The sequence below is a fragment of the Theropithecus gelada genome, chromosome 2, assembly GCF_003255815.1.
Source record: "Theropithecus gelada isolate Dixy chromosome 2, Tgel_1.0, whole genome shotgun sequence".
In the NCBI taxonomy this organism is placed as follows: domain Eukaryota; kingdom Metazoa; phylum Chordata; class Mammalia; order Primates; family Cercopithecidae; genus Theropithecus; species Theropithecus gelada.
Genome location: NC_037669.1, coordinates 53,161,286 through 53,185,017, shown reverse-complemented (window position 1 = coordinate 53,185,017; position 23,732 = coordinate 53,161,286). Strand labels below are relative to the sequence as shown.

The 23,732-nt window shown below is 42.2% G+C and overlaps 1 protein-coding gene across 3 annotated transcripts in view; it reads right to left on the bottom strand.

Moving 5' to 3' along the window:
- Positions 1–23,732, bottom strand: part of VGLL4 (vestigial like family member 4) — a 162,315-nt gene that overhangs the window by 47,859 nt on the left and 90,724 nt on the right. The gene's annotated exons all lie outside the window — the stretch shown is intronic.

Genomic DNA, 23,732 nt, shown 5'->3' with positions numbered 1-23,732 from the left:
GATGGAAACCCAGCAAAGCTGCTTTCAATACCCCCCCAACCCCGCCCCTGCCCCCTTCCCCCCACCGCCAATCTGTTCCTAGTATTCCTCTTTATGAGCCCTAAAAATTTCAGCCCAAAAAGTTACACTAGACTCATCAACATTCCACAGAGAACTGGTTCTTCCCCAAATCTTCATTTAAGTTCATGCATCCTGCAAAACCACTTAAAATGCCTCCTCCATCAGGCTGTCCTTGATTCCTCCAGCTGAAAGTCATCTCCTCTTCCTCTGAACATCTATAGAAACTTATCACTCTGGTGCTTCCCTCCCTACTTTATTTTGTGCTTCTGGAAGCAGGTGGCATTTAATTCACTGAATAAACCTGAGAGTGCAGAGCACACCACCTTCCACACAGTAGATGATCAGTGAATACTGACCTACTGAATCAATGAGGCAAGACGACAGGGCGGGCAGTTTACAGAGCTTTAGGATATGTTAAAGATAAAGGTGCTACAGAATAAGGAGTGTTAAAAGATCTATTTTAAAATATATGAAGAAGTCTTACAACAATTAAAAAGATAACAAAAAACAGAAAAGGATTTAAATAGGCATTTCCCAAGAGAAGATATGAAAATAGCCAATAAGCACATGGAAAGATACTGTATTAATCTGTTCTCACATTGCTGATAAAGACATACCCGAGACTGGGTAATTTATAAAGAAAAAGAGACTTAATGGATTCACAGTTCCACATGCCTGGGGAGGCCTCACAATCACGGAGAAAGCCGAAAGTCATGTCTTACATGGTGGCAGATGAGAGAATAAGAATGAGAGAAAGGGGTTTTCCCTTATAAAACCATCAGATCTTGTTAAGACTACCACGGGAACAGTATTGGGGAAACCGCCCCCATGATTCAGCTATCGCCCACTGGGTCCCTCCCACAACACGTGGGAATTAGGGGAGCTACAATTCAAGATGAGACTGGGTGGGAACACTGCCAAACCATATTAGATGTCCAACATTGTCAGCCATCAAGGAAATGGGAATCAATACCACAAAGAGATACCACTAACACCCATTAGGATGGTTATGATCAAAAGACAGAATACAAAAGCGTTAGCAAGGATGTGGAGAAGTTGGGACAGGTGTACACTGCTGGTGGAATTGTAAAGTGGCATTGAGAGGTGAAGCCAGCTGGACTTGTGGGTGGGGTGGGGACTTGGAGAACTTTTGTGTCTTACAAGAGGATTGTAAAATGCACCAATCAGCGCTCTGTGGCTAGCTAGAGGTATGTAAAATGCGCCAATCAGTGCTCTGTAAAAACGCACCAATCAGTTCTCTGTAAAATGGACCAATCAGAACTCTGTAAAATGGACCAATCAGCAGGACATGGGCAGGGACAAATAAGGGAATAAAAGCTGGCCACCCCAGCCAGCAGCAGCAACCCATTCAGGTCCCCTTCCATGCTGTGGAAGCTTTGTTCTTTCACTCTTCACAATAAATCTTGCTGCTGCTCACTCTTTGGGTCTGTGACACCTTATAAGAGCTGTAACACTCACCACGAAGGTCTGCGGCTTCATTCTTGAAGTCAGTGAAACCAAGAACCCACCAGAAGGAACCAACTCCAGACACAGCATGGCCACGGTGGAAAACAATCTGACAGCTCCTCAACTGATGAAACATAGAGTTACCATATAACCTAGCAATTCTAGTCCTGGGTACATAACCAAGAGAAATGAAAACATGTCCACACAAAAGCTTATACATGCATGTTCATAGCAGCATTATTAAAATAGCCAAATAGTGGAAACCACCGAAATGTCCATCAACTAACAGATGTAAAAAATGAAATATCCATGATGAAATATTATGCAGCTATAAAAAGAAATAAGATACTGATTCAGCCACGGCACAGATGAACCTAGAAAACAGTATGCTGAGTGAAGGAAAGCAGACACAAAAGGCCACATACTGTCTGATTCCATTTCTATGAAATGTCAGAAGAGAGAGGCTCACGGGCAGAAAGCAGGTGAGTGGGTGCTGGAGGCTGGGAGAAGGGGGAATGGGAGGTGACAGTTCATGGGTGCCAGGTTTCTCTGGGGAATGACAAAAACCTTCTAAAATTGATTGTGATAAAAGTTGCATAACTCTAAATATACTAAAAACCACTGAAGTGTACTATAGACTTTAAATGGGTGAATTGTATAGTATGTGAATTATGTCTCAGTAGAAATGTTACCTCTTCCTCCTCCAAAATAAGAATATATTTATAAGCAGTATAAGGCTTCTTTTTTATATTAGATTCTTTTTTCTCTCAGGCTTTTCACACTAAACTATTAAACAATTAAGAATAGGCATTCATGAATTTTCCCTGGAATAAAAACAAACCTTTTGTTATTATAGTTACATCTCCCTACAATATTAAAGTCAAATAATTTTTAAAACGTTATTTATTAAGCTAAAAAAAATCAATTCAGTGAACCACTTGAGGTGACTTGGGCTCTTGAAGGCATCAGATCTTATAAAGCGGCAGTTCAGCTTTTAATCAGCATGTCGAGTGCCTGTGACACGCTGAAGGCTGTGCAAAGTATTGTCACAAGAATAAATGGTGAAATGTATACAGACCCTGACCACAAGGGTGGGAGGCAAAAGTACATACACCAAAAGGAACTTATCTTGGGAGCGCAAGAGGCCTTTTCCTCTGGTCCTAACGTGTATTCTAAATTTCACAATGGTCTGGCAATTGAAAAAGGAGAAAAGATTATCTTTCTTTTTCAAGAATAAACAGAAGAAGATTTGAGTTGAGTAACCCCGTATTTTAAGCTTTACAAGTTGGCTTCACTACAACTGTCGGTTTTACTTCTTTCAAATTCCCAATGACAACTAAAGAAGTTTTATTTTTTAAATGTATTCGGCCTTTTACATGAAGATAATTTTATCTAGGCACACGTTAGAAAAATGCCTAAATAAAATGAGGAAAAATGCCTAATATATACAAAATTAACTTCTGTGGTTTTTTGTCATGGTGGCAGTTCTAATGTATGGATCAAAAATATTCCTTCAAATTTCCCCAAAGAAGATAAGCAAAGATTTTGGCCTAAGATTTCACAAGAATCAGCATGTTTATTTCAATGGCAGAGAAGTTTAACAGAGAGAAATGAAAAAAGACAATCACCTCGCTTTATGCTGTGCTATAATGTGATTTTGATAAAATATCGCAAGAAAATTCTGCTTTCAAAGTCAGAATGGAAAGAGGGGAGGAGCACAGGGAGGAACCATGGAAAATATAACCCCATTGTGTAATCCTGTTATTACCGTATCTCAAAGATTCTAAGACTATTTCCTACATTTTCATATTGCTAAGACTGAAGTTTATCTTACAAATAATTGGCATATATTAACAGCCAAGATTGCTTCTTTTTCAGTGGGACATAAAATACTGATTCACACAGAATCTAACTCCAGAGGCTTCAAAATAGCACTGGTCTCTTCAACCTCCATTCTTTTTCTTTTTTGGAGATGGAGTCTCACTCTGTCGCCCAGACTGGAGTGTAATGGCAAGATCTTGGTTCACTGCAACCTCTGCCTCCTGAGTTCAAGTGATTCTCCTGCCTCGGCCTCCTGAGTGTAGCTGGGACTATAAGCATGTGCCACCATGCTCAGTTAATTTTTTTTTTTTTTTTATTTTTTAGTAGAGATGGGGTTTCACCATGTTGGCCAGGGTAGTCTAGAACTCCTGACCTCAAGTTATCTACCCACCTTGGCCTCCCAAAGTGCTGGGATTACAGGCCTGAGCCACTGAGCCAGGCCTAACCTCTGTTTACTTATAAAATTAAGTGTTTTGATTAGATCAACTTGACAGCCTACTTTTGGCTCTAATGGACTACGTCTTACATAATAGATATATCTTCTAAAGTTAAGTTTCCTTTTACTGCTAATCAAGAAATACTTTCCAAACTTTTACAGAACACACTTTACATAGTGGTAGAAAAAGCAGATTCAACAAAGCAATCAACTAACAAAATTTTTTGAGATTAGCTAATTATTAGCATCTCATGATTAAGGGAGATTTCATTAAAAAAAACAAGGACTCTTCTAGTTCTCAAAAGTTCCAGCTCCATTCATTTATTCGAATACTACAAGAAAGTTGTAGCCAGCTGAAACCTGAGACAAACAGAATCTGGTCCACCAAATGCAGATTCGATTTTCATAGAACAGAACAATCAAGGCCATGACCTTCAACACAGAGATGGGGCGAGTGATTGGGTTTCAGGGGGATTAATGGATTCTCCCGGGGTAAGGCTGCGTTAGCATGGGAACCCGGGTCTCGGCCACATGGCCCTTCACCAACTGTGTGGGCCCATCGCCAGACTGGGGTGTAGGCTGCAGAGAAGGTGATGGCAAGGCTCCGAGCAATTAATCAAAATAATGGTATTTATGGGCATTTTCTGGAGATTAGACCAACAGCACGGGGTGAAATGAGAATGTCTTTATGGAGAAGGAGAGGGTAAACTATACTCAAATGTATCTTGCTGTAACTTTTAGGGATAGATTTTTGACAAAGATCTCTATGCCTTGCCGTACAGAGTTTAAGTCCACAATTTAAATCTCCACTGTGTCTAAGGCTTTATGTTCAGCCCCCTTCCCAGCCCCTTTATCATGTTTGAACCTAAATCAAAGAAGCAAAACCATAGCTCAGTCGGCCAAGCCAGCTGCACTGCACTGATGTGTCTCCTTCAGGCTGACCACAGCCCATGGCAACCGACTGACATCATGTCCTGGCAAGAGGGCACCCTGGTAAGAGGACCCAGCTCCCACATTCCATGCCCCTCTCACATCTCACCCTCTCGTCACTGTGCAGGGCAGAAGCCCTGGCAGCCAGGGCTTACTCACTTTCTTTCAAATAATACTTCTTTGTCTCACGGTCGAGCAGCTGGGGAGAAGACACCGTGAATTCAGTCTCCTTCAAATTGTTCAACTTGTGGCTAGTCCCATTCTGGCTCCCTTTTTTTTTTTTTATAGGACGGCCTTTGCAATGCGAGCCAGCAGATAAAGGCCGTGACGTGCTGTCTGCTCAAGCGCAAGGATCGCCTGCAATTCCCCCAGCCCTTGGGTGGCAACACAAAGTACCTCTCAGCCCCACCTTGCCTCGGGGAGCCGACTGGGCTGGGAAGGGCTGTGCAGGGTCCACACCCTGGACTCGGCTTGCTGTGAGCAGCTCTATTCTGTTTTTTAAGAGCAAAGATGAGATTGTGTTGAGAGAGTACAGCTTCTATCTTGGACTGCTAATAATATAGTTAAGGACAACAACAGCAGAATAAAACTGGTAGAAGTGAAATATAAGCCATCTTCACTAGAATTTCAAGGAATCTAAATCATTTCATACACACTATACTTTGTAGAAGACTTCCTGTATCTTCTCTGAGTATTTTATTTTACAAGCATATTGCAACATTATCTATTGTTCTGACTTTTCTTAATGCAGCCCCGTGAGGGAGGTGGGGAAGAAGAGCTCTCGCCTTGCAGCTGAGGAAACTAGTATTTCAAGAATTAAGTGAATTTCCCAAGGTCGCAAAGCTGATTAATGGAAGCACTGGAAGTAGAAACCTGGGATTTAGACTCCCCAACTTCCATAATCTTTCTAGGTGTGCAAGATGCTTCACTGGTTGAGGAAAATAAATGGGAGGAAGACAGTTGAGGAGGGAGGAAGGTGGACAAGAAGGGGAGGGGGCTTATCGGCTGAACCATGCCCACCCCTGGAATTAACACGTGAAAGTTCTAAACCCCCAGTACCGCAGAGAACATGGCTGTATTTGAAGACAGGGACTCTAAAGAGGTAATTAAGGTGAAATGAGGTCATTAATCCAATCTGACTGTTGTCTCTCTAACAAGAGGTTAGGACAAAGACACATTACAGAAGGGCCACCATGCGAGGACATGGGAGAAGAGAAGGCGGCCATCTGCAAGCCAAGGAGACAGCCCGCCGGAGAAATAAGCCCGCTGACTCTCTGATCTCAGACTTCCAGCCTCCAGGACCAATGAGTTAATACATTTCTGTTGTTTAAACCACCCAGTCTGCGGAATTTTATTCTGGCAGCCCCAGGAAACTAATCCACAGAGGAAAGAAGAGAGGACAGGACTGACACCTGGTTCTGACACCAAGGATGAACAGCTGCCACTGTCCCATCTGTCTGACCTAACATAGTGGGACCGACTGAGATGAAAGGCAACTGAACGTACAGATGCCGCTTCCAGACCAGAAGCACCTGAGCACGGGAGGAAACAAACACATGGGCTGGCAAGGGAGGAGAATGGGTTTCCTGGCTGGGCACGGGGGAAGTGTACAGCTGCGGCCTGGCCCTCTGACTTGGTGATCATCTGCCCTGCACTAGCCAGAGGAACCTGGACCTCCCAGTAACTCTTCTGCTTGCCTGTAAGTGAGGAGGACTAGGTGTGTGTTCACCAATCAGGTTGGGGCCTCCTCTGGATGGGGAGGCAGTGGGTCTGGGGTGGGACCTGCTCCCAGACAGGACTGATGATGCTGGTGCAGGACGGATGGTGTCTGCTGGCGCCTCTGGTTTTAAATATTAATAGCTATAATTTTACAGGGGCTGAGAAGAAAAGATAAAATAATGCCAAAGAAATTATGTCTATAATTCTCAACATCCATTGTGAATATACACTAAAGTGTTTTTTTAATAAACTGAAGTTCTCTGAATACCGAAAAGCACTAAAAATACTTTAAATTAAAACTTGTTATCACATCCACACATTGTTATTCATTTAATCAGCAAGTTCTATACTGCTTAAAAATCATTTTACTATCTTCAGGGCTAATAAAAGTCCCTGCTGTCTCATTGACCCTGTTGGATTTAGTTTACAACTGAACTGTATCTTGACAGATTATGTAATACTGCAACCTCCGTGGAGTTAACACTGAATAAGTGGGGTCAAACTAATGTCTTACTATACATATCATTTCAGCTTGAAGAAAACTCTGGTGTGTAACACAACACAAACAGCCTGAAGATCAGCCGATCTAGGTTTGAGGCTGGGTTTTAGCTTTGTAAATCGTAAGATTCAAAAAGATCAAACACAAAACAAACGAAAAAGATCAAACACTCATCCACTTCCCTGGTTTCCTGATGCAGACTTAGTAATGACACCTACCTTCTATTCTTGGTCCTCCATTCCCTAGACTCAGGCTCTCAGGCAGCCTCAGAGGCCTCTGAGTAAACTAGGGAAGTGCAGTCCCGCTTAGAGCGTGAGCTCTGCTGTGACTCTCGTGCAGGCTGAGGACTGCCATCCGCCTGAATATTACAACAGCGGTCCAAAGGGTCACATGCACTGACATGGCCCCGACACATCACCAGTGAACCTCAAGGAGACAAAGCCAGCTCAGAACCTTTAACACCAAGCGCACAGTCCTCCTTAATGGAAAAGGCTCTTAAAGCCTGGCAGAAATTCTGCACTGTATTTACTTGCAAATCTACTTTTGTAACATTTTACTGTTAATGAGAAGGAGGAGAGTTATGAAAGTAAATTGTTAGCAGATGGTATTGGAATCAGGCACTTTGCTAGGGGCTCAATTTCCTCCCTGGTAGAGCTTATAAATGTTTAGAAGGAGTAGCTGGATGAGGGTAAGCAAAAACAAAACAAAAAAAAAGAGACTTGTTTAAACCTCTTCAGCAGTTGAGCCAAGCCTCCAGAGGGACTCTGGTTGCCACGAAACAGAGGGATTAAGCTGGTAATGGTATGACCTCTTTAAAATTTAAGTGTTTTAGTAAAAATACTCAAAAAATTTCTGTCTGCAAGCCCTGTGCCACGTGACAGGTTAAGCAGTGAAGGTCATATGCTACTATCTGCATTTTCTAAACATTGTTTAATTGGAGGGCATTCCAGAGGGTACGAATTTGCCACAGGCCCTGAGATGGTTGAGTCCTGGAATCAGTCAGTGACCACTAGAGGAGGAAAAAAGGCACAGTCTTGGAAGTGCAGAGAGAAAATGGAAAACTAAACTTTCCCTCTTCTGATCTCCCATAACACTCCAAGCCTCTAGAATGGCCCTGCCCACAGGCTGCCTAATGGAAGAATTCGCCATGTGCTGCTCTTCTGTGTAATACCTCACACACTGTCCCGGATACTGTTCTGGGAGGCACGCAGCAGCTCATTCATTTCTGTATCTCTGGGCCAGTGACAGAGAAACAGTAGAAAGTGGACTGTGGAGTCAGAAAAATGTATGATCTTAGCAGTCTCTTCATCTCTCTTGAGGCTCTATTCAACTACCGTGAGGGATTTCTATGCGAATCAATGAGAATTTATAGAAAGGCCAGCTCAGAACAGGCAATTTATTTATTACACTGTTGGTTGGATTCCATCTGTTGGTGCAATTCCCATCTGAAGGATAAGATGGCTGAACAAAGGAAACCTCTAACTGTCCTTCTTCCTACTCATGAGAGGCCCCCTCCTCGAATACAGTCAGCACCAGCCAGTGGAAGGGGTCAGAAGACAGTGCCCGAGAGCACGGGTCAGTGGGTGCTCCAAATCTGCTCCACCAGGCGCCGGCTACATGATCTCGGCACGGCTGCCTGACTTTCTATGACTGTTTCCACATGTGTGAAAATGGCAGTGTGAACCCACACAGGCTCAGAGCGATACTCGGCACGGGGCCGCCTCCTCCCCACACACACTCTGGACTTACAGGCTTTCTTCCACGCACCTTTCTCCCTCCCTAGAATGTGTTCAGAAGCCCTCTCTGCCAATGCATACTCATCTGCACTTTCAAAACCCGACTTGAGTGCCTCTTGTCGGCCTCAGTCCCAAGAGCACCCCTTTTGGTGCCATCTACCTGGGCTGAGCTGCCTGGCAGCATCCCATGTGACATGTGCTGCTGGCTTCAACTCAAAAACTACTCGTTTCTCAGCAATACTATCGTGTGTGCTACCGTCAAACAGGAGATCTTGCTCTCTGCAGCAGGTTCCAGTCCAGACCCTGAGGAGTAAGATGGTGGTCCCGGAAACCAGTTCAAATTTCTCACTGGCATACAGAGTGCTGAAAAAAGGCTGTATATAGGCCCCCTGATTCTGATCGTGAAATCTCATTATCAGCTCCAAGCCCCCCACGGAGCTGCAGTGGGCAGGGTGCTGGGAGGGGACACATTCCCAAGTCAGCTATCTTAGTCAGCCATTCAGGTATCCCACGAAAACTCATTAACTCACTGTATTCCTTACTATTGCTAAATATGCTGGTTTCAGAAGCCACAGAGTGAATTTTCCAAGGATTAAAACAGGACACGAAGTTCAAAGATGTCTCAGTCCTGACACAGTGGAAGCAGCATTAGGGACTTGGGCACGCACACCATTCGAGGGCCTGACAACCCTGAAGACGGGTAAAGCGAGTAACTTAAAGTCAGCTTCAGTAAACCTTACTGCTGAAACAGCTAAGTACCCAAGTAAATCACTGTAATTTTTCCAACTTTTAATTTCAAAAAATTTTAAAGCTACCCAAAGAGTTGAATGAGAACAAGAACATCCCACTCTCTTTACCTTGATTCACCTAGCATAGCATTTGTGTTTTAGCTACATGCATACACGTTTTCTTGCTATGATTTTTGAAAGTATTAATAAGTGGGAGACATCTTATTTCACCCATAAATACTTAAGAACAGGGATATTCTCCTTCAGAGCCATAATACCATTATCACACTCAACAAAGTTAAAGTTGACATATTGTCATTATCTAATGTCCCGTTCACATTCCAACTTCCCCAACTGAACTGTCTCTTTTTGGTGGCAGGGAGGGTTGGGGGAGTACTTGATTAATTAAGGATCATATACTGCTCAGTGAAGTTATCATGTCTCTTCAATCTCCTTTCATCTAAAGGCATTTTTTTCTCTTTCGTGACATTGACGTTTTTAAATAATGCAGACCAATGAGCTGTCCCTACAAATTTTGGTGGCCTAATCATTTCCTTATGATTAAATCTGAGTTAAATTAAATCTTTTTGGCAAGGATACTACCCAGGTGATACTGTGCACTCCCACCGCACTGCACCGCACCGGAAGGACCTGACGTCAGTCCATCCCATCGCTGGGGAAGCTGAGCCTGTGGTACACACAGACCGCTCCGTTAGAAACAAGTAAGTTCCTCTCTTTTGTAGTAATAGTTAGGGGGTGTGAATCCTGTCACTGCCACTCAATCACATACTCATTTTTTTGTTTGGGTTTTGTTTTTCTATTATTTTCATTTCCCATAGTCATTTATTACGTACCTTTTATTTGCAATTTGAGAGTGCAGAGCTAAGCTGGATTAAACACAGGGTCCCCAGTTACAATTCAGCTCAAGTCCAATTGGGGACACATTTTCATACAAAAGACATTAAAAGAAACAGACAATATAATCAGGAGTAGCTTATGCTTTGCCCGGAATAAAGCAGGTGCTTAGCAAATATTTTTTTAATGAGGGACCTGTATGGTTCAGGCAAATAAAAGCTATTAGGCCGAACTGCATCCTTTGTGTTCTTCCTTCTCACATCACCTCACCCCTGGGGCTGAAAGAAAGTCTTCCAACATGGCCACCCTGCCTCCCACCATGAGAGATCAGGGTCCCTGATTGATTGGATTGCTGAAGTAAAGGCTCAAATGCCTCAACCTGATCAGCCCATCTCACCCTCTCTCTCCAGCCTTACCCATCTCTCTCGTCTCTCCCCCTCCCCTCAGACTCCACTGCTCCTACTGTCTGCACACACAGGGGTGCCTCCCACCTCCCCTCCCGCCTGCCTGGAACAGTCCTTCACTTTCAGGTCTGGTCTAGGGTGCAAGTCCCACCTCTTCAAGCTCTTCCTCAGCAATAAGTGTTCCTTGGTCTTCAGTGTCTGAAAACATTTACAAGCATCCTGCATTATGGCTCTTAATCCTATCGCTTAACTGCGATACTATTTACAAACATTTTCACAAGGCTGGAAGCCTTCAGGCCACTTCCTAGACTCCGCTCATTCCCTAGGGCCTCCTTTCCTTCCCTAGAGCAGGCTCCAGGGATAAGCCCTGTCCTTGTCCTTTGCTATGTTCTTTCATAAAAGCTCCCACCCATGCTCTCTTATTGAGACAGTCCTCATCCCAAAATGATAGTGAAGTGGGACTTGTGTCCCTGCCATATCACCCCAGAAACGGACACACGGACGTGGAACCCTTATTTAAAAGGCTCATTGTTGAATCCAGTCCCGTCTAAAGAATGTATACAATTTAGGACTGGCAGAAAAAAATCAGAGGATGTGGTTCATTCACAGGCATTGTTGTGCCTGGGATGTTTGTAGGACTACTCCAGGAAATAAGGAAAACACACAGATGTTTGAGATCTGGTCTTTGCCTCAAGGAATTTTAGTTCTAGTGGGAGTGATAAGTTATGGAGATAAGGAACTGTAAGGACTGAACATTATAAATGCCAAAATAAATCAGATGCTCTTGAAATAAGTGAATTGCATGGTATATTAGTCATATCTCAATAAAGCTGTTACCAATCGAATATTGAGGACCCCCAAAGAGCTTTTGGTTATGTAGGTTAATCTACCAACGTTTATCATAGTAGGAATTAAAATGGGGAAAGTTTAAAAATTTTAATTAATTTGAAATAAGAAATAAAGAGATGCACTTTTCATTTTAAAGAAAAGAGAGTGATGCCACACACATTTTATGAGGACGACAATAATTCTAACTCGAATAAGAGTGGGATTTGAAAAACGGGCAGGATTTGGACACTTGGAAATGATGGGTATGAGCATTCCAGGCAGGTACACGAGTATGAGGCAAGGCAGAGAGCGGGAATGATGCCACCTTTGTGTGAGAGCAATGGGACTAGAACAATGGGTTTGTTTCTTTAGACTTAAGGCTGGATACAGAGAGGTGGGTCAGATAATAAAGGGCTCTGAACATAGGTGAACGGCTGAGACCTGACGAGTCGGGTCACTGACAGGGAGCCACTAGAAGCACTGACACAGCTGCAGGGAGGCTTCCGTGAGGGGTGCTCTAACATACCGTGCCAGACGGGTGCACACACCTGAGCCAGGGAGCAGGGCAGGGACGCAAGCGTTAGGTGAGGAAGCTTCAACAGTGTTCCGTCAGTGAGGATGAAGAAGAGGCAGGTTGAAGACACATTTTAAGGGAAGATCAGAGAGCTGGTATTCCAGCTAGTATTAATACATTCACCGGATCTTTCCAAAACAGGCCACCCTCAGCTTCTTCCTGATAACTCTCTCAATGTTGATCCTTCCTTGATATAAATTGAGAAACTATGAGATGAACAAGCCAGGAAGCTACACTTGTTCCCTAGCTTATCAATATGTAACATGGAAAAGAAAGAGTACGTTAGTGCTAGAACTCCATATTTTAAGTTCCACAGGTTGATCTAACAAAGTCTGATTAACCGCTCATATTTACATTTTAATCACTGTCAGGTGACGTTTTTATATCCTAATAAGATTCCATTTTTATTCTTGGAGAAAACTGTCAGTATACTCAATCTCTTTAAACAATTAAGATGTCTACTGTTTGATGGCGGGGGTTGTGCTAAGAGCTTCCATTTATCCATGATTAACCAACATCTATTTAACAGACATTTCCTAAAATCTGAGTTGTGAAGAACATCAAACAAGTCAAATAATAATGCATACAGAAGGAAAAATCTGAATACTGATTTTTAAAAACTGACTCCAATGAAATCTTCCTATATTAAAATAAACCAATTCTAAAAAAAATCATCATCCTTCATTAAACTGGTGTCAGGCTAATATACAGATATGTTGGGTTGTTCACAGTATACAGTATATTGTGGAGTGCTTTTACAGATAAATTTTACTCAATAATTATAGTTTATATAAGCTATTATTAAAAGATGTCTGTATTATCCAATAAAAAACTAAGAGGCTATTAGAACTGAAGTCTGTAAGTATGTGACTAGCTTGAGAAAGTATTAAAATATTTATTAGAGAGTTACTGGAGAGTCAAACAGCTAATTTCATACATGGGTAAGTAATTAAATACCAAAATGTATTTATTTCTTTAAAAAAATGGCTTAATAATGGTGTTCGGCATAACCAAAGACTAGGTAAACCTGTGAGCTGCTTTTTAAAGGGCGATTGCAGACTTATTCCACAGATTTTAATGTTAATTGGAAATTGTAAGATCCTTATGCAAAAATTATACGCTATCAAGGACTTTTTGTTTCCGTACCAAGCTCCAAGAAAAGACACTATTAAATAATAAAGGAAAAAAGTCATACAATTTAACCTGAAAACAAATATTCCATTAGCATGTAAAATTTAAAGTGTTTCCTAAACGAAATCATCCCCATGATGCCGAGAAGTTTTCTACTCGAGTGTGAAGGTGAAGGTTCCCCCAAATTAATTAACCTAAAATACTGGGGGATGGGGATGTTGCTTACTTTTCATTTCTATTTCTTTCTGTCCTCCGGACCTCTCTCTTTTTTTACGTTTACATTACCCAGTGAGCAAATTTTATCAATGAGAAGCCAGGAAGGGCTGACTCCCTTTGGTATATTTACTTAAGATATAAAGGCCAATCAACCATTGTGCTCAGAAAAGTTGTGGCCGTTTCTGAGCCTACTTCAGATCTCTCCTTAGCTCCAAGTGACTTATTATGAAGCCAAAGAAAGAGGAAAACTGAGCTGATCAAAGGCCGGGCTGTCATTAAGTGAAAATGATGGAAGATGAAAGGCTTGCCCTGCACTTCAAAGGTACAGCTGAGCTCGGGTGAGCTGACAGCAAGCGTTCAGGGATCAGAGAGGCAGGCTGTGGCTTAATGGACTAGATGACATTCCTAGAGCCATTCATCTTTATACAAATCACGAAAAATATAAACATAGTGACAAACATGCATTTAAATGCTTTCCTACTGGATATAAGGAAGAGTGGGTAACCCAAAAATATAAAGTGACATACATCACATCTACACTTGCAGAATATAAAATAATGAGGTCCAAGAAGTGTTGAAGAAGCTGGCATCTCTAAGCAGTGCAGAATTACATGTTAACAGTTTTTCCTTATGCCCTAGGGTGTGTCATGCAATGAAGCTTCATTTTGAGAGACCATGGATGCAGCAGTCTCACTTCCCTGGTGGGCTAACACAGAACACTTGGTGTGCTGACGTGGAAGGGCAGTCAAACTTCAGACTTTGGGGTTAGAGCTGGTCTAGAGCTACCATAGGGCTGGGGAAGGAAGGTCAGAAAAATCAGGCCAATTGATGATTACACAATGTTCCCCTTATTCTACCCCCATTCACCCCTGCACAGTGCCCTCCCACCCACACACAGAACCTCAGCAGACAGAGGACCCTTTGGGAAGCAAAGATGTTACATTGTAAGGGGCCTCAAGTCATTAACTGGAATCTCCTTTCTTTTCTTTTTCCTCTGTAGGAACCAACATGCATCTAATCTTCTAAGACAGACTCCCTAGAATGACTTGAACACATGCAACAATCTTATCTACTCTTCTGGTCATACTGGAGACTTTTCAGGGAATTGACTGGGTTTTTCCTCCCTACAGTTTATTGTTAGTGACAGCAGCACCTGCAAAGAGCAGAGAAAGAGGAGAGTGCCACGCCCCCCCCCCCCCCCCCCCCCCCCCCCCCACAAATTAGTAATCAGGATGTTGGGTAACACTGAGAAGAGAGGCTCTAGAAACTTTGTATATGTGAATTCATTTCATACTCCTATTTACCTGTGAAGTAGGCACTATCATTAGTTTCATTTTCAGGAGGAAACGGTCACCAAAAGTAACTCAGCAACTTGCCCAAGGTCACAGCTAGAAATAGGAAAGACTGGATTTACACCCGAAGGTCTGGCTCCAGGGACCACGTCTCCAATGTTAATGTTAATTGGAAATTGTAAGATCCTATACCACTCGGAGAGGTTTCACAGAGCAGATGGTGAAGGCTCAGCAGGAGTGTACCCGTGAACAAAATCCTGCAGGGTCAGCACAGCCTGAGGGGGTGACAGCACAGCACCCCCGAGCCAGCAGGGTGAGGGCAAGGGTGAAAGAGCAGCAAGAGGTGCTGGGGGGCAGGGTGAGCCTGGTCATCCAAAGGCGTGAGCACCCCAGGGCCCCTCAAGTAAACATTGATCATACGTAAAACCTTTGCTTGCACCTCTTCCAATCAGACCTGCCACCACCAAAACTCTCCTCCTCTATGGAAATTCCAGAGCTACCTTTTCTACTGAGCCACGCTAAATAAAGAGCTGGGACTTATTTCGCGGACTATTTGGCAACAATGACAACATTCAAGCTGGACAGCCACAAATTCACAACTCCCCTTGGCCATGTCTGTCCTGGGCCCTTGCTGACCACCTCCACCTGGAATTCCATCCTCTCCTTCCCTCTCACCCCCAGGACCCGACTGTCCCACCCTGTGTGCACACATCATCCTCTGTAAAGATCATCTGAATGTACACATAGGATGTCAGTTTGCTTCTTGTAAGATAGCTAGTACTGATCCTAAAGAAACCAACAATTCCAGATTGTCAGCTCCTCAAGAAGGGCCCTGAGTGGGGTGTCCAGGGAGCCGCAGTGAATGCCCCTTACCACCAGACACAAAGTCTGGCACTCAGGTGTTCTCTGAATGACTGACAGGTACCATTAGTAAGGTTTATAATTGAGCTAGTACTTTCCACAATATTTTAATGTAAGCAAATGCACGCACACACAAAGAACTCTGCAAATAATGGAATGAATGGAGCAACAATATTCTCCACATTGTCTCCAACTTTTATAATAGCTTTATTGACATATAATTCACATGCCATATAATTCACCCATTAAAGTGTCTGACTCAATGTGTTTATAATTGGGGTTGTGCAACATCACCATGATCTAATTTTAGGACATTTCTTCACCCCCAAAAGAAACCCATACCCATTAGCAGTCACTCCCCATATTCTCCTCTCTCCAGTGCCACTAACCTACTTTCTGTCTCTATAGACTTGCTGATTCCAGACATCTCATATAAACTCAATCATATAATGATTTGGTGTCTTTTGTGTCTAGTTCTTTCACTCATAATGTTTTAAAAGTTCATCCATGTTGTAACATATGTCGGTACTATATTTCTTTATATTGCCAAGTAATATTTCATTGTATGGATAGACCACATTTTATCCATTCATCAGTTGACGGGCATTTGGATTGCTTCTACTTTTTAGCTATTATAAATAATACTTCTGTGGACATTTGTGGACAGATTTTTACAGGGCTGTTTTCAATTATCCAGTATGTACCTAGGAGTAGAACTGCTGGGTCAAATGGTAACTCTATGCTTAACATTTTGAGCAACTGCCAAACTGGTTCCAAAACAGCTACACCATTTTACATTCCCACCAGCAATGCATGAGGCATTCCAGTTTCTCCACATCCTCACCAACACTTGTTATTGTCTTTTTTATTTCAACCATCCATAGTAGGCGGATCTCACTGAGGTTCTGATTTTCATCTTCCTAATGATTAATGATGCATGAGCATATTTTTCTGCAATTGTTGGCCATTTATCTTCTTTGGAGAATTGTCTATTCAAATCCTTTGCCCGTTTTTAAATAGGATTATCTGCCTTTGTATTGCTGCGCTGTAAGAGTTCTATACATATTCTTTTTTTTTTTTTTTTTTTTTTTTTTTTGAGACGGAGTCTCGCTCTGTCGCCCAGGCTGGAGTGCAGTGGCCAGATCTCAGCTCACTGCAAGCTCCGCCTCCCGGGTTCACGCCATTCTCCGGCCTCAGCCTCCCGAGTAGCTGGGACTACAGGCGCCCGCCACCTCGCCCGGCTAGTTTTTTGTATTTCTTAATAGAGACGGGGTTTCACCGTGTTAGCCAGGATGGTCTTGATCTCCTGACCTTGTGATCCGCCCGTCTCGGCCTCCCAAAGTGCTGGGATTACAGGCTTGAGCCACCGCGCCCGGCCTATACATATTCTTAATACAGGTCCCTTCTCAGACACATGATTTACAAAAAATATTTTCCCATTCTGTGAGTTGTCTTTTCCTTCAAATCTATTATTATAGTTACCTACAGCCTTCAGAGTTATCAACTAGAAAACTTTACAGAAACCTAACCTTCACCTTACCTCTTTAAGAAAGTTTATGAATTTGATTACAAATGTTCTTCTAAATGCCATTATTTTCCCATCCTATACCTTGACAGGTCAGCCTATGACTGAAGAATACCCACCACCTACAGCTGGGTAGCAAACTCCTGGGTAATAAGTAACAGTGATATTTACCACTGACATTCTGGCATTCTAGAAATTCAATCTGTCTTCCCAATGCCTTATTTTAATGGTTTAAAAAAAAAAATCATACTATTACTAGATGGCAGAACCTAACATGTGTTTGGCCAACCTATTTTCTTTAAAGCCATGCTGACAATGATTGTTAAAACTGCTCCCATGCTAGAATGCCCCTCAATTGTTTCGGTCTCAACACAAGGTCAATGGGGACTAGAGTAATGAAGAAATAAAGCAAAACTGAAACATTTTAATTTGGAGTCTACGAGACTATATTAACTTCTAGTCAATTAAATGGATGAGTGGTTTGCAGCCACTGACATTTATATTTCATGATTAGTTCTCCAGGCCCCTTATTCTCTCTGTGCCATTAACCTTTAGGGTGTAGCTCTTTGTCAGTCTCACTTCCATCATGCTTTCGAAGGATTACAGAATTAGCAATTCCAGTTTTTATGGCACAAGCTCTGTCAAATCAGAGAGACAGATGTGAGCTCATGTAACTGAGAGGCTTCCATCTGCTGGACTGAGAACTGAAGCCTAGAAAGGCTCTTGTATTTCCTTTCTTACACTTCCTTGGGCTGTTCCAGCTTGGAATTACCCATTTACTTACACACTTGGTATTTGAGCAAGTATCTTAAATAGCTGAGGTATCAACCTTTCTTGTCAAAGGTGGATGGCTACTCACCATCCACCTTTTAGTTATGGATTCCCATGGTGGTGACAGAGGAGAAAGTGATGTCACCTCATACATATCCAAATCCTGGCGTCCGCAGGAACCCACACCGAATCAAGTCCCCTCACTAAGTTAACAGGTCATCCACTGGAATCACATCAAGGCTCTGTCGACTGGTTGGAAGGAACAGAAGGAAGAGCCTATTGAATGGAAGCAGCAAAGGATTTCATTTTCAGCAGAGTTAAAATTAGGTGTTGTATACTAAAGAGAAATTAGTCATCCTTTGGTATATACACTCAGGGGATTGGTTCCAGGAATCCCACCGATGCCAAAATCCACACATACCCAAGTCTCAAAGTCCACTCACAGGAGAAGCTGGCCCTCTGTACCCATGGGTTTCACATTCTGCAGTATTTTCTGTCTGCAAATGGTTGAAAAAAATCCTGAGTCGAAGTGGACCCTCGAAGTTCAGATGGTATTGTTCAAGAGTCAGCTGTATATTCTTTCTCTCAGGATTTTCTGTAAGTTGGGAATGCTGAAAATTTCTACAACTATCTAGGTGTAACTGTCTGCATGTGACAAATGTATTTCTGAAAATTAGTAAATTAAGTCTGGTCATGATTTAAAGGCTCTACTGAGCTCCTATGTAAAGCAAAAGTGGTTCTCAGTTTAATTTCACCAATCTGTGGAAATTTTTTTTTTTGAGTCAGGATCTCTGTCACCTAGGTTGGAGTGCAGTGGTGCCATCATGATTCATTGCAGCCTCAACCTCCCAGGCTCAAGTGATCCTCCCACCTCAGCCTCCTGAGTAGATGGGACTACAAGTGCCCTCCACCACGCTTGGTTAATTTTTTGTAGTTTTTGTAGAGATGGGGTTTCACCATGTTGCCCAGGATGGTCTCGAAGTCCTGGGCTCAAGTGATCCTCTCACCTCTGTCTCCCCAAAGTGCTGGGATTACAGGCATGAGCCACGGCACCACGGCAAATTTTCCTTATTGTTTTTCATCCAGCCACTCCTATTTCACTGTCTAGTACAATGCTTTCCAAAGTGAGTTCCTGGATGACCTATGTCAGAATCACCTAAGAGACTTACTTAAAATGCATATTCCTGGGCCTGGCTCCAGTCCTAACAGAAAGTTGTCCAGGAACCCCCAAGATATGTAATTTTAGCATGCCCCAAGGAGGTATCTCTTCTCATGCCTCTTCCACTTTTACAACTGATCAATACCAAGATCAGCCAATACCACATCAGACATTTCTAAGGACATGTCAGCAGTGACGTGGCACAAGGGAGAACTGATGACGTATCTCAGTGCTCACAACCACTCAGGAAATGCTTGATGAATGAGTTTCAGAAAGCAAGATTTAGGCCGTCCTGGTTACCTCCTGCCAACACTAACACATGAAACAGCTCAAGACCAGCTTTAGGAGGGCTCACCTCTATTTTCAAACAATGGCGTATTTCTCTAATTTTTTTTTTTGATGTTTGCCTTTTTAGAGATCAGGGACTTCATTAAGTGACCCTCCTGTGCCTCAGTTTCCCCATATAGAAAATAGCTATACTATCTGCTGCCTTCTATTCCTATAAGGCATACAGTCCTATACTTCCTATTTGTCTTTCGCCCAACAAAACAACTCATTCCCCAAAAGCTTTGAATTAGGCCTGCAAAGATAGTCCTTAACTACCAATCTATAAATTTCTCAAAGTATAGAAAAATGAGAGGGGCAACGAAGGAAACAAAAAGAAAGTTAGGCTTAACTGTACCAGCTAGTCTCAACTTGATCCGAAGGAACACTGCTAGCATTCTCTCAGCTAGCTTCTCACGATTACATTTAAAACCACCACAAAGCCACCATGATCACGCTCTGAGAGGCTGTCGCAGGTAAATAGAGGGATGGGGTAGGAATAGCTCAACATTACTGACAATGCTCTTTAGGGGATCTGAGGATCTGCCTTCTCAAACATCTCATTTCACTTCATCAGTATTTACAAAATGTTTGCAAAAGAAGAAATAAGGCAATGAACATGTCCAGAAAGAATCACATGCTAACTTCTAAAGGTTTTTCTCTCCAAAAATTCAGCAGTGCCAGAGGCTTGTTCTTTTGTCCCAGATTGTTTTTCAAGGGCTACCTCATGACAGAATAGATCACTCATAATAACTACATGTTAGCATTTGTGTCACATAATTCATCTCTGGCAGTCCACTTCTTTTAAATCCTAAGAGTAGGCCTCCTAAATAGTATTGCTAGCATTTGGCATCTTATCTGACTCTGTGACAACAAAACTCTAGAACACGTAGTTTATAACTCATTATGTTTTCAGCTGAGTGACATTTGGTTCTAAAGTCTTTGGAAGTACAAGTCTGAAAATGCCAAATTTTATCTATATCCCTATCTATAGCTCCATCTGAAATCAGACAGATTACCAAACAGAAAATGTCACTCAGATTCTAAAAATAAACCATGCTACTGCTCCACACAGGTTACACCAGAGGGTTAGGACCATGACATTTTGCTGGGGTTCAAGTGCAAATCAACAAACAAAATGGCATGTTTTTCTCTTCCTTTTTCATAGCTTAAGATTAGTGAAGAAGACATTGTAGTCTGTATAACTGCTCAAACCAACCTTTATCCAGGAGCTAGTACTGCTTCTTTAAAAACTTTTTTTTTTTTGGTAAATAAAATGTGGTACAGCCATACAAGGAACTACTATTCAGCAATAAAAAGGAATGAAGTAACAAAAGACCAAATATTGTATTATTTCATTTATATGAAATGCCCAGAATAAGCAGATCTATATAGAGAGACAGAAAGTAGATGTGTGGCTGCCAGGGACCAGGAGGACGGGGGGAATGGAGAGTGAAATGGGTCAAGGTTTCTTTTGGGAGTGATGAAAATGTTCTGGCCGGGCGCGGTGGCTCAAGCCTGTAATCCCAGCACTTTGGGAGGCCGAGACGGGCGGATCACGAGGTCAGGAGATCGAGACCATCCTGGCTAACACGGTGAAACCCCGTCTCTACTAAAAAAAAAAAAAATACAAAAAATTAGCCGGGCGAGGTGGCGGGCGCCTGTAGTCCCAGCTACTCGGGAGGCTGAGGCAGGAGAATGGCGTAAAACCCGGGAGGCGGAGCTTGCAGTGAGCAGAGATCCAGCCACTGCACTCCAGCCTGGGTGACAGAGCGAGACTCCGTCTCAAAAAAAAAAAAAAAAAAAAAAAAGAAAATGTTCTAAACTTCGATCATAGTGATAACTGTACAACTCTGTGAATATATTAAGTACCATTAAATTTTATACTTTAAATGAATGAATTACATGGTATATGAATTATATCTCAGCAAAGCTGTTAAAAATATTAACTTAAAAAAAGAAACTATCATCTTTTAAAAGCTATAGCAGAAACAGAGCCAACATTGGAGAGAGTAAATATGGTGGTTTTTCATCTTTCCAAGAATCTCAACGAGCCCTGGGCATTGCAAAAATTAGTCAAGCAACTGTCACTACTGCAGTGGTAACCAAATACGGAAGCTGAATCAAATACGGAAAGGAAATTATTTTGAACTCAAAGACATAACCTTTCCAAAAAAATACACTGCATGCACATAAACAGACCACACAAAGTCAAAACAAAACAAGTACCTGTGTGGGTGGAAATGTATCCCAGTGCTACTCTTTTCTTCAAGTCTTTCATTCTCCTCTTGTTACTTCAAAGATAAGCCCTGGATGGGCAGGCACTAAGTTGTTTTGGTTTTTTCTCATGACACAAAAGATCTGGCAGAGCTGGAGATTGCATTACTTTTAAAGGCAGTAATATTTGAAGGTACCATGAATATTCCCTGAACAGTGCTCTGAACACATTGTGGTGGCTAAGAGCTATGGTTATCCCATCTCTTCAATGAGAATGGGGCATTCATTCTACAGAAAGCCCTTACAGACAAAATGGGTACCACATCATCCATAAAATGAAGTAAAGAACAGTTGGCTGAAACTTCCCAAACAGCCAGTTACTCCATGTGATATAAATGGGTTTGCAAAGCTGAACAAAGGAAGACAAAGACTAGGAAGGCAAAGCCAGTCTTCCTAGCATGATAACCAAAATTGTCTCAGCCTTTAAAGTAAGGGCTCTAGGATCTCAAATCACGCGCACGATACAGAGAAGTGCTAATGGTAGAGGGGATGCACAAGAGATGGTAGATGTCTTGCCCTCAAGTACTTTAGATGGGGTGGCTGGGGCAGGGGGGCAGTGAAACTGGATTATTTATTTTTTGGAAAACATGCAAATGAGTGTTATCATTTAAAAGTAGTCATACTAGAATGACTTGACCCTATTCCAAATAAAATTGCCACTGATTAAAAGGCATTTTCAAACTCCACTTCTGAAACTGGCTTCAGAATGACAGAGAAAAAACTAGCTCTTCACTTTATAGGCATACTTACATAGAAGTGTGGCAAGGAGCAAGCACTGTGTTTGTTTCACACACACACACACACACACACTCTCTCTCTCTCTCTCTCAGTTTTTTTTTTTTTTCTCTCTCTCTCTATCTTGGTTTTTAAATTACTGGCCACTGTTTAGAAAACCATCAATGTGCCCGGGCGCAGTGGCTCACGCCTATAATCCCAGCACTCTGGGAGGCCAAGGCGGTTGGATCACCTAAGGTCAGGAATTCGAGACCAGCCTGGTCAACATGGTGAAACCCTGTCTCTACTAAAAAAACAAAAATTTGCTGGGCGTGGGTTAGCCGGGTGTGGTGGCAGGTGCCTGTAATCCCAGCTACCCAGGAGGCTGAGGGAGGTGAATCGCTTGAGCTTGACCCAGGAGGCAGAGGTTGCAGTGAGCTGAGATGGTGCCACCGCACTCCAGCCTGGGTGACAAGAGTGAAACTTCATCTCAAAAAAATAAATAAATAAACAAAAATCAATGTTCTGAGAATAGGATCATCATCACAGTATTAGGTTAAATGTGTAATTTTCCAAGGTAACTACTTTGAAGGCGGGCTTCAACACTTTACCTATTTAGATGTGTAGGTTGTTACATTTGTTTGCTTTTCATCAGTCACATTTACATTAAAGACAATAAAATACAAGGTGATATAACTGCCAAATGTATATTATAGACTATAAACTCAACAGAAATTCAAAAGAGGATGATATAAACGTATCACACATTGAAAGAAGACAAAGCATCTTGCTAGGCACTGACATTTTAAAAGGTTAAAGTACAAAAGTTACTTTAGATAGGAGGAATAAATTCTGCCATTCTAGTGCATAGGAGGATTACTATGGTTAACAGTAAAATATTGCATATTCTAAAATAGCTATATATGACAGTCTTTTGAAGGCCCTAACCACAAATAAATGATAAGGTAATGAATACAAGAACTACCCTGACTGAATCATTATACAGCATAAATATGTATTGAAACATTGAATTGGCCCAGTGCGGTGGCTCATGCCTGTAATCCCAGCACTTTGGGAGGCCGAGGTGGGTGGATCACCTGAGGTTGGGAGTTCAAGATCAGCCTAAACAAAATGGAGAAACCCTGTCTCTACTAAAAATACAAAATTAGCCGGGCATGGTGGTGCATGCCTGTGATCCCAGCTACTTGGGAGGCTGAGGCAGGAGAACTGCTTGAACCTGGGAGGCGGAGGTTGTAGTGAGCCGAGATCGTGCCATTGTACTCCAGCCTGAGCAACAAGATGAAACTCGGTCTCAAACAAAAAAAGAAAAGAAACATCAAATTGTACTCTAGAAATACAGTGTGTCAACTAAAAAATAAATTTATCAAAAAAAGTTTAAATGTTT